This window comes from Delphinus delphis, chromosome 1 (assembly GCF_949987515.2).
Source record: "Delphinus delphis chromosome 1, mDelDel1.2, whole genome shotgun sequence".
NCBI lineage: Eukaryota > Metazoa > Chordata > Mammalia > Artiodactyla > Delphinidae > Delphinus > Delphinus delphis.
Genome location: NC_082683.1, coordinates 104,408,060 through 104,422,137, shown reverse-complemented (window position 1 = coordinate 104,422,137; position 14,078 = coordinate 104,408,060). Strand labels below are relative to the sequence as shown.

General features: G+C 40.1%; 1 protein-coding gene across 1 annotated transcript in view; it reads left to right on the top strand.

The window, feature by feature from the left end:
• The window catches only part of TBX15 (T-box transcription factor 15), a 101,672-nt gene that overhangs the window by 45,530 nt on the left and 42,064 nt on the right, over positions 1-14,078 (top strand). The gene's annotated exons all lie outside the window — the stretch shown is intronic.

The window sequence follows — 14,078 nt, the reverse complement described above, 5'->3', positions numbered from 1 at the left end:
CAACTTTGGCAAGGAAATCCTGCTGCCTCTGCGACACCACCACTCCTTCAGAAGGCAACCAACACCCAACAACATACCAGCTATTTTAGAAGCTGTCCATTTCTGAATTGCTAGCACACTTGGAGGACACTCTTTCTTCAAAGGTCACTGGGACTGTTCAAGGTAGGTAGGCCTGGGGAGAAACAGAGGCATGCTATGGCCAAGGTGTTGGCTGAGGAATGAATGGAATTAAGTGACCTGGTCAAGACGGTTCGAGGAGTCAGGAATGGAGGTAGGAATATTGACTCCGGGATTCCCAAATCGACTTTTACATAGAAGACAGTGTTAGGCTGTGTTTTACCCTGCTCCACTCTCTTGGCTATCACCAAAATTCCCATCAGGTGAGACTCCTTTGACAACTCACTCTCCTCCGGGGAGGGCTTTGTAGGAAAAAAAGAAGGCAGGAGAGACACCTGGCAGGTGGACTTTTCCTGGAGGAGTCTGGGGACTTGGGATATGAGGGTAAGTTTCTGAGGTTGGCAAGCATCTTAAGCAGGGGATGGTGTATTGTAAGTACACAGACACTGCTATGAATACAATTAATCCAGAGTGTTTGTTTAACTCTTAATGCTTGCCCCCTGCCCCCAAAGTAGATTCATTTCTGTTGTTAAAGCATTTTATTTTAGGGTTTCTGAAGGTGGAGTGGATGGTGGTTAATTCAAGCTTTGGGGTAAGAAAGACCTGGATCCTTTTCTTCTCTCTGATGCTTCTGGGTGAGTGGCACTGGGCGTGTTACCTTGACTAAGTCTCAGTAATCTCAGCTGTCAAATAGGTTATAATGCACAACTCTCAGGTCTCACCTTGAGGCTCTTGGGAGACTCCCTTAGGCACTAGATCTTTTCTGTCTCCTCAATGTATATTTTCCTTAACCTGAGCCAGAGGGTGAGAGCTCTTGACAAGGTTGTCAATTTGGAGTCAGGGGACCCTGCAGCCCCCCAGCTCTTTTCTGTCTTTCCCACCTCTTGTGGAGCAATGCCCTCGGACTGCTTCTTCAGCCAAGGTTGATCTCTCTGCTTCTCTGTTGAAGGCTAGAATTTGCTCTCGGGGCCCCATTTCCTAACTGAAGATCCAGCGTACATCTTTTCTCAGTGGTCTAACCTGTTTCTCTTCTTTCAGATTCTAGTCATTTTCCTTCTCAACTAGTATGGCAGCCATCATGAACCTGGAGTAGACCTACACAAAAACAGGCTTTCTTAGCTGGCATTTTTACTACTCCTTTGCTTTTCCCTCCTTCTGCCTTTCCACAATGTCTCCTTCTAACATATTCATTTCTGATAATTTTGCTTCAGGCCCTGAATTATTTTCTTCATTATGTGATATTTTCCCATTCTACATTTAAAATTTTCTTTGTTAGGATTTGCTTTTCTCCTTTTGAAAGAACACAAACCTTCTTTCTCCCTCTCAAATGTGGATTGGCAAGTGATTGGGAAAAGATCCAACCCTGTGGCCACCTCCCTTTCCAAATTATGGACAGAACTAACATTTAATATACTCCTACTGTGTGCCCGGGGCTTTACTGAGAGCCATGGGCATATCTGTTTTATTGAGGAAATTGGCTCAGGCAGGTTAAATCACTTGCCCAAAGTCATAAAGCTGGGTCTGTATGATTCTAAAGAAGGACCGTGCTCTTTCCCCCTCCTGGCAGCTCCTCTGGAAACCCCACTTCATTGCAGATAGCAGGGACGCTTGCTGTGTGGGGGTCTATAGGGTGCAGAAGCTCTGTGTGCAGGAGTCATCCTGTTCCTGAAGGAGAAGGCATCTCTGCACCCCATCCCCTGCCAGGTCTCACACACACACACACACACACACACACACACACACACACACACACACACACACACACACACACACACACACACACAAGCATCACCAGCTCCAGCACTTGTAGAAGGGCTTGCTCCTTTCCTCATTTTACCCTTGTGATCACAGGCACCTTTTCTTCTTAGGTTCATGTGAAGGAGAGTTAGTATTGAGAATTTTCTAGATGATAGACTGTGACTGCTACTCACAGAAGTGACCGAAGTCACTGAATTCATTTGATGCCCCTGAAAGATTTCGGGTTAGACCTTGCCAACTCACGGTCATGGAAGGAAAACTAGTGGGATTCCAATAGCTTAGATTATGTGTAGAGGTGACCCTGTTGGGATTTTGTTGGGAACATGGCGTTCAATTAAAACACCTCATTACTAGGGATATAGTGGTCTCCTGAAGAGGATCAGAAGAATAGCATTCAAGATTCTTGATGTGGCTCCAGCCTTCTTCTCTGGCCACGTTTCTTCTCTTGCTTTGCTAAACATACAGCGTTTTATTCATTCATTCATTCATTTATTCAACAAAACCGACATTTTATTGAATGCATGATAGGTGCCAGACACTGTCCCAGGTGCTGAGGATACAAGAGGAATCACACAGATGTGGTCTCAATTACTTGCTGTTCTCTAGACCTGCTTGGTAGACTTTACTCCTGTGCCTCTGCCATAAAATTCCCTTTTCCTGGAAGATCTTTCTCCTCCTTCCCCATCTCTTCCTTTTCATCTTGCACACATCTCTCCATTAGGTCCAGAAAAGACCACCGGCTGGGAAGAAGTTCTTCTCACCTCTAAACCCCCATAGCATTTTGTTGATACTCCTTTTAGATAATACATGAAAATTAGCATTCATATATCCCTTTTACTACTGATAAAGTATTTACGTAAACACACAGACACACACTTTGTTAGTGATTCATAAAAATTTCACAGAGTAGGTACTAATGATATCCTCATTTTGCAAATGATAAAACTAAGGCTCAAAGAGGTTAAGTGACTTGTTCAAGATTAGACAGTTGGAAAAAGAAGAGATGAACTTTAGAACTTGGTCTTTTGAATTACAGTCCGTCAGCATGCTCTATGCCATGCTGGATTTTGACTCTTCTACTTTTATTAGATTACTTATTAACCTGTCCTGTCTCCTAAGTGATTTTGTAAGTTCCTGAGGATGTAGGAACGTATCTTACTTTATTTTGTGCCCCTCACATTACCTAACACATTGCCAGGCTCAGGCTAGATAATCAACTAGTATTTGTTGAAAAAATAAATAATTGATTGAATGGATGAATTCAGAAAATTACCGGAGAAGTTGTTATGTTTGCCAGCCATTTAGCTCTTTTATTCATCAAACAGATGGTTCTTTATGTTTGGCTTGATAGGTAGGGGAGATTTTATTTTATTTATTTATTTTTAATGTTTTTATTGGAGTGTAATTGCTTTACAATGGTGTGTTAGTTTCTGCTTTATAACAAAGTGGTTGGGGAGATTTTAAACTCAGTGTAGCTGGTGGTATCCTGAGCATAATTTGAAGGGTATTGCATGTTCCTGGCTGTACTCGAATGTCTATCCTACTTACATGTTTGACATTGCCACCTCCAAGGGCACTGTCTCCTGAAGTCATAGTTAAATTACACTTGTTGCTTGGAAACTGGCTGCTTAGTTCTTCCCCTTTAGCATATTAGCATGGGTTTATTTATTTATTGGTGCTCAGTGAGAATATCCTAACACGATATAAGGCAAGTTCTTCCAGGGCCTTTGGGGGAAGGCCTCCTTTTCACATCATGGAAATTAAAAGACCACTGTGGCAAACATCTGACGGTGTTAATGGTAGTAGCTGCTGTGATGATGGGGGTGGGGGTGGGAGGTTGGGAGTAGCTGTGGTTGCAAAGAGCAAATAAGCACTGGCTCAGGAATGAGCTAATGTGTCAATTCACTCAGAAAAAATGCCAAGAGCCTTGTGAAGGGGCTTGTGTTGACAGCTACTGGCCTAAAATTGCCTGGTAAATCTTGAAGACCACCCAGTCCATCAGGATTAACTTTTGGAGGACCTCTGGGGCAAGAGGTATTTAGATTTGAATATTGCCACGTGGCTTCTGACCAATTTTTGACTATTCCATTTATGCATTTTCTGTGCTTTCGTCAAGAATGTTTTCTGAACCAAAAGTTGGTCTCAAAACTTTTAATTTTCTGGGGAGGATGAAATAAAATATTTGAAATTAGGATTGTTCTAGAAAATCCAGGACCCATATTTGTCCTTATTTTTTCTTGGCCTTCCCGACTACCTTGATCATTGGCATATAATTTTATCTGCTAATTTGGCACTTTACTGTTTATAAAGTGCTTTCATATATATAATTATCAGTTGATTTCTCCTCAAGTACAGATATATATTTAATACTATCAAACACTTCTGTGCCCTGAACTCTGACTTAAGCCTGTGTAAACCAAATTATGTACAAGTAGGAACTACTTCAGCTGCCTTTTGTTGTCTCTCAATGCTGTCATTACACACTTCTCAAAGTCCAGACATCTTCCAAGTACTTTCTAACATTATTTTTCTTATGCTCTAGGCTAAAGCAAAAGAGTGATTTGACGCTGACAGTGATCTTCAGTGATCTCTCTGTCACATTTGTATCTTTTACATGGGGGGTGCTGGGAACAGGAAGTGAAATACAACAAAAGAGGGCCTTTTACATTTGTTCTTACTTGTTAAATAATGTTAAGTTAGTGAAGAGACCTAAAATATTCCTGAACATAACTGCTCTGCTACTGCGAAAGGTAAATTCCCATCTGACCTGGCTTTGAATTTTCTGTTTTCCCCAAATAACTGATAATGTTTTAGTTTCCATAGAGCTATCTTCTGACTGAGCAGCCTGAACGTGAGTTCTGCATTTCCAAGTTCAGAGTGGGAAGCACAGAACTGTGCAGGTCTAGTTCTAAAACCTGGGCAACAGTTGATGGTGGAAAGAGCATCACCTCTAGTGTCAGACTAAGTCAAATCCCACTCTGACACCTCCTAGTTATATAATGTGAGAAAAGCTTTTTCATCTGCCAGACCTCAGCTTTCTCCCTTATAAAGGGGCAGCAATAATGCCTACTTCATAGGGTTTTCTGTGAAAATTGCATGAGGCTTAAATATAAATGTATGTAGACTATTTAGTGTAGTGCCTGTTATTTCTCTTCTTTGGTTTGCTTCCACCTTCAAAGCAAGCTGGAGCACTAGAGGCTGAACCTTTAATGACGTTGAGCCTTGGTTTGATCAACAAGAAATAGATGTAGAAATGACTGCCGCCACTTCTTTGCAAAGCCCCTTTAAAAGGCTTAGATCTCAGGGATGACGTTGGGTCCTTGCCTGTGGTCTGTATGTCAGTGAGAGAGGTGCTGGTTGTCAGGTGGAGAGTGCTTTAGGCAGCTGAAGGATATGTGCTCTCAGTCTCCCTAATTGGATTATTGGCATGGGAATTGCAGGCTTCAGGTTACCACCCCCGTTTTTCCCAAATAGAACTTGGAGGGCATGGAGGACTCAGAGACTTCATTCCATTACTAAAGTCATCTAACAGGCTCATTTGAGTGTTTGCTATCATCATAATTTTAGTTTAATCCAACCTGGGTTATAGTTCATTCCCTTGAAGCTCTGGACTGGGTATCAAATGTGGGCTCAGTGCGTACTCAGGTCAGTGCCAAATGCTCTGCTTCTGCTGTATTTAGAATTACTCTATGAAAAGTTTCATCACCAGATTTTGCTAAGCTATCTGATAAAATCTGATGTCCCAGAACCAATTTCCACTGCAGAGGTCCTCTGGGAATAAGAATTTACTTGAGCCCGGTACAGAGAGTGCTACCTGGGTTATAGCTTCTGATGTCTCCTATGGTGTGAATGGGAGCCCTGAGATGACTGTGGGTGGGTCTTGGTTTTAGAGACTTTGGGACTTAAGCAGTAGGCCAACGAGTGGTTGCCCTGCTAGTATCAGTTAGGGGGCACCACTCAATGTAGTCATGTCCCAGTTATTGGCAGAAACAAAAACAAGAACGATTGTTTGATTATCATCTGGTTTGGGTCTTTCTCTTTTAATTGTTTCAAGCTATCTTCTCCCTTGGGTAAAATATGACAGCTGAGGTCCAGTCTCATGGAAGTGGCTTGTGCATCTAATCTCAGAAAATTCAACGTCTCTTATCTGACTCTGCAGTAGTCTTCTACCACCCATCTTCCACATTGAAAGCAGGCTATCGTGTATCATTCGTTCAGGAGATGTGGCAAAGCATGAAACTCAGTTTATGGAATTCATAGTCCAGAAGGGAAGACCGAACCATCATCACCTACATTTAAAAGAAAACTTTGGTATAAAGAAAATAAAGTCTAAACTCCATATTATGACACACACATTTCTCCTAGAATATAAACTCCACGTGGCCAGGGATTTTTGTTTTTTCCCTGATGATGTCTCAAGAATCTAGAAAAGTGATTGACACATACGAAATGTTAAATAAGTTGTTGTATAATTGCGTTGAACCTGATTTTCCAACTTATCTCTTATCTCCCCTCCCCTCTTCCCTTATGTATTTTAAGCTCTGGTCATATCTGTGTGCTTGTAATTTTCTAAAAATGACAAGTTCTTACTTATGCTATTCCCAGTACCTGAGATTCTGTCCCCATAGTTTCTTTGCTTGCTCATATTAAACTCATATAAAGCGCATATAGATTTCAAGCCCACTCTCAAATGTCACCTCATGACGTCTTCTCGATCCTCTTGTCCATTGGCTTGTTTGCTCTTCAAAGCTCCTGGTAGCGCTTTGCTCCTATACATCTGCCGGAGCACCTATCACAGTTCATCTTCTTTAACAGTTGCTGTATCCTTCCTACCAGATTGTGAGCTCCTTCAGAGCAAGAACCTGTTTTGTCTGTCTTCCTACATGAATACACAACCTGGTCTATACAAAGCAGAAATGTTTGGTGGAATAAAAATGGAATTAAAGGGCTTCCCTGGTGGCGCAGTGCTTGAGAACCTGCCTGCTAATGCAGGGGACATGGGTTCGAGCCCTGGTCTGGGAGGATCCCACATGCCGCGGAGCAACTGGGCCTGTGAGCCACAACTGCTGAGCCTGCGCGTCTGGAGCCTGTGCTCCGCAACAAGGGAGGCCGCGATAGTGAGAGGCCCGCGCACCGCGATGAAGAGTGGCCCCCGCTCGCCGCAACTGGAGAAAGCCCTGGCACAGAAACGAAGACCCAACACAGCAAAGATAAATAAATTAATTAATAAACTCCTACCCCCAACATCTTCTTTTTTTTTTTTGGAGGGAGACATATACATTCATTTATTTTTACAAAAAGAAATATAGGAATGATAAACACTAATGTAATAGGCAAATTGGTTATGGAAATCAGAGGTTAGAAAGCAGCATTTCTCTGAGAATAGCTCTTTGTATAGCTTTGACTTCGGAAACAGTTTAATATTTTACATATTAAAATGATGAGATTAAATCAAAATTAACTGGAACAAACTAAACTTGAATACAAATAGAAACAAATAAATTAAACAGCATGACAAATGGATTATATAACCACATAGGGAAAAATGAAACTAATCCAAATAACGTCTGTACACAATATTTTGATTATATATCCTCAGACTAAAGAAAATGTGAATAAGTCTTCAACTTAATCTAGTAGATTTTCCTTTGTAGTAGTATAGGTGTAGCAATTCTCAAACTATGTTGTGTATATTTTGAGACTGAGCCAATAGTAAATATATTGATATTTTGGGGGATCCAAACTCTTACTGTGAGAGAAGGAAAATAAAAATTGAGAATGTGGGGAGGCAAGAAAGAACCTTGTGGTTGGAACTGGAGTTAGAAATCTTAGTAGCAATGCATGATATTTTTCAAAGTAATAATTATCTATTTTCTGTCCACTGAAATGGCCCAGGATCAATGAGCATAGTGTCCAGATCTTGATTTCTTTTTCTTTTTTTCCTATTACCTTGGGAGACTGACCTAAGAAAATATTGGTATGATTTATGTCAAAGAATGTTTTACCTATGTTCTCTTCTAGGAATTTTATGGTGTCATGTCTTATATTTAAGTCTTTAAGCCACTATGAGTTTTATTTTTGTGCCAAACGCAGTAAGGTAGATAGCTAGTGGGAAGCAGCCGCATGGCACAGGGATATTGGCTCGGTGCTTTGTGACAGCCTGGAGGGGTGGGATGGGGAGGGTGGGAGGGAGGGAGACGCAACAGGGAAGACATATGGGAACATATGTTTATGTATGACTGATTCACTTTGTTATAAAGCAGAAACTAACACACCATTGTAAAGCAAATATACCCCAATAAAGATGTTAAAAAAAAAAAAATTGGAAGGGAAGAGGTAAAATGTCATTATATGTGGATGACATGATACTATATATAGAAAACCCTAAAGACTCCACAGAAAAGCTATTAGAACTGATAAGTGAATTCAGCATGGTAGCAGGATACAAGATTAACATACAGAAATTGGTTGCATTTCTTTATACTAACAATGAAATATCAGAGAGGGAATGTAAAAAGCAATACCTTTTAAAATTGCACCAAAAAAATAAAATACTTAGGAATAAACCTGACCAAGGAGGTGAAAGACTGCTATGCTGAGAACTATAAAACATTAATAAAGTAAATTAAAGATGATTCAAGGAAATGGAAAGCTATCCCATGCTTTTGGATTGGAAGAATTAATATTATTTTTTTTTTTTTTTTAAGAATTAATATTATTAAAATGGCCATACTACCCAAAACAATCTACAGATTTAAAGGAATCCCTATCAAATTACCCATGACATTTTTCACATAACTAGAACAAATAATCCTAAAATTTATATGGAACCATAAAAGACCCAGAATTGGCAAAGCAATCCTGAAGAAAAAGAACAAAGCAGGAGGCATAACCCTCCCAGACTTCAGACAATGCTACAAAGCGATAGTAATCAAAACAGTGTGGTATTGGGACAAAAACAGACATATGGATTAATGGGACAGAATAGAGAGCCAAGAAATAAACCCACACATCTACAGTCAATTAATCTTCAACAAAGGAAGCAAGGATATAAAATGGGAAAAAGGCAGTCTCTTCAGCAAGTAGTGCTGGGAAAGTTGGATAGCTTCATTGATGCAAATCAGTGAAGTTAGAACACACCATCACACCAACATCTTCTTAAAAAAAGGAATTAAATATTATTTCATATGCCTGCAATCCTTAGGAGGTAGAACCGATGCAATTAGGATTTGGCTGTAAATAATATTTGAAATGGAGATAATAATAATAACTCTTAGAGTTGTTCTATTAAATGATGGTATGTATGTAAGGTCTTAGCAGAGTGCCAGTAAGTGCTCAATAGGTGAGCACTTAACTGTTTGGTTGGGATAGTTGTTGTGAGCCTATAGTCGTCTCACTGTCCAAAGTCACTAACATTGTTATCAGCAGAACCATTAGATTCTGTCTTTATCATACAGATATAAATGTAATTTTTGAGAAGGAAGGTATCTTTTCCTTGACCCTAATAGTAAAATAAGGAAATACTAAAGATAAGGAAACTGAGGCTTGGTGAAATGAGGTGACTTTCCAAGACCCCACTCTTGGTGGGTAGCAGAGCCCTAAAAGTAAATGTGCCTTGTTACCTGTAGTAAAAAATGATTCCTTAAAATTATTAGTTAAGTGGAGATGAAAATCACCTGGCAGACTGTGAAATATGTTCTAATAACGTCTAATTTAAAAAACAATTATTTATTTTGGTGCGCCGGGTCTTAGTTGCAGCAGGCAGGATCCTTTAGTGGCGGCATGTGGGATCTTTTAGTTGTAGCATGCGGACTCTTAGCTGAGGCATGCATGGGGGATCTAGTTCCCTGAATAGGGATTGAACCCAGGCCCCCTGCATTGGGAGCGTGGAGTCCTACCCACTGGACCACCAGGGAAGTCCCCTAATGTGGAAATGAAGTCAGAGAACACATAACTCAGGCTTTCTCTATACATGTCAACCAAATCAGCTTATCGTGGTTGCGTTCCTGCTGTTAGACTTGGTGGTCTTTAAGCTGTACTACGAATCCATCCATTAAACATTAAACTTAAAAGAGACTTTATAGCGGCCCTAATTAAATGTGCGTGTGCCGTGCTATAAAGATCAAGGAAAATAGGGACCAGAATAGTTATGTGACTTGGCCAAGATCAAACATGTTAAGCTATTTCAGTTGTAAGGATGGCCCAAACAGTTGAAGGGTCTTACAGAATTGCTGACTGCTTTGGCCAGGGATGAATGTAGTAGGATCTTGGGGAGCCCTGATTGTTGATTCAGGAGGCAGAAGACCTACTTTGTGGGCCATGTGGTTTTCAATTTTTCTTAGTCTCAGTTTCCTCATCCACAAAATGGACATAAAAATATAGGCCATGTCTAGCTCATCCAATGGAAGGATATATTAGATAATATGTAAAATATAAATTAAGAAACTATTTTATTATTGCTACTATTTTGTATGAGTTGAGAACTGAAATTCTCTCTAAGCTAAACTCAACTTTCTCTGGGAACTTAGCGTTAACCGTATCCATTTTCTCAATATGAAATAGGTCAGAGATAGAAAATGAGTGACACAACGAACGGATGGTTAGATTCTCTTTCTTAGAGATTTTTTTTTTGGATGGTAATAGATATGTTAGTTTGACCCTATGAGTCAGTCACATGATATTCTCCAGTGACTTGTAACTGGCTTAGCGCAGGTTCCCAAAGTTTTCTTCTTTAACTTCCTTAGTTATGTATAACTTTATCATTTATGTTCTGACTTACTAAAACGTTCCTTGTTAAAATACTACTCACAAGAGACGTCTGATGGCCAAGAAATCTTTCCAGATCATTCAAATGAGTTCCTAGTGGTTATTTTTTGAAGGCAGGAAGTCACAAATTGCCAAGAATGAAAAAACCTTGAAAACACAGAGGTGTTTTCTGATCTTCAAAAGACTGATTATATTTCTGAATGGATGACCTGATCTGATTGAAATAACCCACCCGCTCTGTATGCATTTCTTACATTTATGACTTAGGTAACTTGATTATACATTCTGATTAATAGCTGAAATAATTGATCTGGTTAGCCGAAATATTTTATATAACTATGATTTAGAAATATATTTTACAAAGAATTAAACTTTATTTTTACCTAGGCTGTTGACGTGGACTCTGAGATTACTATTTGAAGGGTATTGTAGAGTAGTTTATATCACAGGTAACCCTCATTACTCTAGGGGTTCAAAACAAACTATATAAAATATAATACTAATTTTGTTTCCAACCTATGGAAGTTAAGAAACAATCAAGAATGGAAAATTACATGATACATTCATGTGACTGAGAATGAGGGCTGGTGCCTGCATTCTGTATATAAAAGTCACTTGGACTCTATTTTGAGAGGGAGTGAGAGTAGAGGAGCACAGAGTATTTCCAGGGAAACAAATCACTGTCTCTGAAAATCCTCTTCATGGGAAAATACTGCCTATGCCTCCACATCTTGTCCGTTTCTTTATTAGTAACCATGGGTTCCCCAGGAATGTTCCAGCCCTCTCAGATCCCTCTGTTTTCTGAATTCCTATGAGACATACAGGAAAGTATGTCAGGGTGTGGAAAACTGCATGGTAGTGTTTGTCTTGGTTTCTGATTATTCGTGAATGCTCCCAGTTTCCACTTGTACTGTAAATACCTTTAAGAGGAGCCCCATTGTGTGCTTTGATATTTCCCAGAATCCAGCACAGTGCCGGGCACATAGTAAGCACTCAGTAGATGCATAATTAATCAACACTAACTGGGAAATTTCCCAAGGTCTGGATTCTGTTTCAAATTATCTGAATGGTATCTCATATAGGGCCACATGCTGATAGGTGCTTATTGATGGGTTTGATTGAAACTATAAACAGAATACTAACTCAATTCTTTAACTCCTATGATAATGTGACTTTGAGCTCTCAGTCTTTTTTCTCATTTAACTTGTCTTTCCCAGACGGTTTTAAATTTGATGCTTCTACAGTTTTTTAAACTCCAACTTATCAATTTCTTCTTTCACAAATCATGGTTTTGGTGTTTTACCTAAAAAAAAACATGAACAGCTAACAATCTATATTACACATGATTGGCCATTGAGTTACGTAGAACTAAAGTCCCAATTAAGCAATTTGTATAATGATCTTTGAAAAGGATTCTCTCTTTTGACTTATTTACATGTATTTTGGACTTTTTCCTAAATAAAAGTTTTTAAGTAGAAGAAAAAAAATTTTGATGCTTCTAATTGAGGTCACCTGGGTTATCACTGAAACTTGCATTAGGAAGGAGTCTTACATTCTTTAAGCCATTGGAGGTGGAAGAGATTTCAGTTCAATCCTTTTAATTGTACTATGAAGAAATAGGTCCATTGTGGCTAAGTGACTTGTCCAAGGTTATTCATCAATCCATTTAATGTTACATTTTGAGTACCTGTTTGTTTGTTTGTTTGTTTGCGGAACGCAGGCCTCACACTGTTGTGGCCTCTCCCGCTGCGGAGCACAGGCTCCGGACGCGCAGGCTCAGCGGCCATGGCTCACGGGCCCATCCGCTCCGCGGCATGTGGGATCTTCCCAGACCGGGGCACAAACCCGGCAAAATCAGCAGGCGGACTCTCAACCACAGCACCACCAGGGAAGCCCTGTTTTATTCCAGATGACATAGAGAGTTAAGAGCAGTCTCTTACTTCCTAAATCTCCAGCCACAGTTCCCATTCTAATCCTAACCTCAAGTTGTCTACCTTAAAAATATTATCACTTCGTGCAGTGATATCTTTCCTTTCCCCCTTCCTAAACACACATTGGAGAAATTATATGTCCAGAATTTTTGCTGGGCCCTGCCTATTTACAACTGTTTCATAACCGTAGCACTTTATGGTAAGGAGATTTCATAACGCTTTGCTTCCAAAGGTAGGACAAGATTATTTTTTAAAAATCTTGCTTCAAGAAGTTCTTGAAAAATTCACAATTTTAGTGATAAGTGAGGAGCTCTTGGCATATCGCAGAAACAAAATGGGATTTGGGAATCCATGTCTCAAGGGATCAGATTACTGTGTTTGGAGAATGTGTGAGGATATCATGGCTCTGCTACCGAAAAGCAGATAGCATCAGGCTGGGATAGAGCCTGATTGTCACTCAACAGCTCTCACCTTAGAAAAGCAGCTCCACTTTTCTGTACTTGAAGGAGACAAATATTAGCTCCAGTTTAGTCCAAGATATAAAATGATATGCTTAGATATGTAGTATCTAGTCATATAACTTTTTCATGTTTTTGATGAAGATGGTAGCTGGACCAGTGATCGTGGATAAACTAAAGATTTGGGGCAGAGACTTCCGTGTTATCTAGGAGCTTGGTTCACTTCTGCAGTGTACTGAATGTCTTCAGCAGTGATGCTGCCCGGGTTTGAGAGAGGAGCACACTAGGGCTAGAAGAAAAGAAAATTAAAGGTGTCATGAGAGGGGTTGTTCACAGGCCTAGAAACCTGCTCCAGTTAGTGAGGATGGCAGCAAGATGATATGGCTTTCTGTCCCAGCCTCCTTCCATCCTGCTAGTGTCAAGGACTGGTACCCAAGAGGTCCTGACCTTTGACAGCATTGAAAAGCCATTTGTCAGAGTAAGACGTCATTGTTTTCAACCTTTCTTTATGTATGTATTTAATTATGGGGGAAGCAATCGGAATCCTAGATGTTAAGGGTGAGTTAGAGAAATAGGTTCTTAGGCTTGGCTTGCAGTATCGTGTGACATAAGGAAACTGTACTAGCTAATCCAAGTTTGGAAAATATTAGGAGATAAAGTTCTTGGCATAGGGACTCTAAAAGTAAAAAATCTGAAAAATTACAGAAAATTCTCTAGTAGATCTGACTCTAGGTTTCTCCATCGGTCTACATCCCCCCTGCCTCCCCCCCCCCACCAGCCCCCTCTTCATGAGAACAGAAGACGAAAGAGGAAAGGACCATCTGGCCCAGCATGCCAGCTTTTTATTTGGTTGCTCTCAATCCTACCTTCCTGTTTGGATCAACCCTCCCCTCTGCCCATACTTCAGAAACCAATCAAGGTGTCTCCTAAACTCATTTATTCCCTTTGTTTCAACCACCTTCTTGGGTAACTTTTTCCATATGCTTACATCCTTGCCTCACAACAGACTTTTTTTTTTTCATCCAAAATGGCCTGATTAGACTTAGGA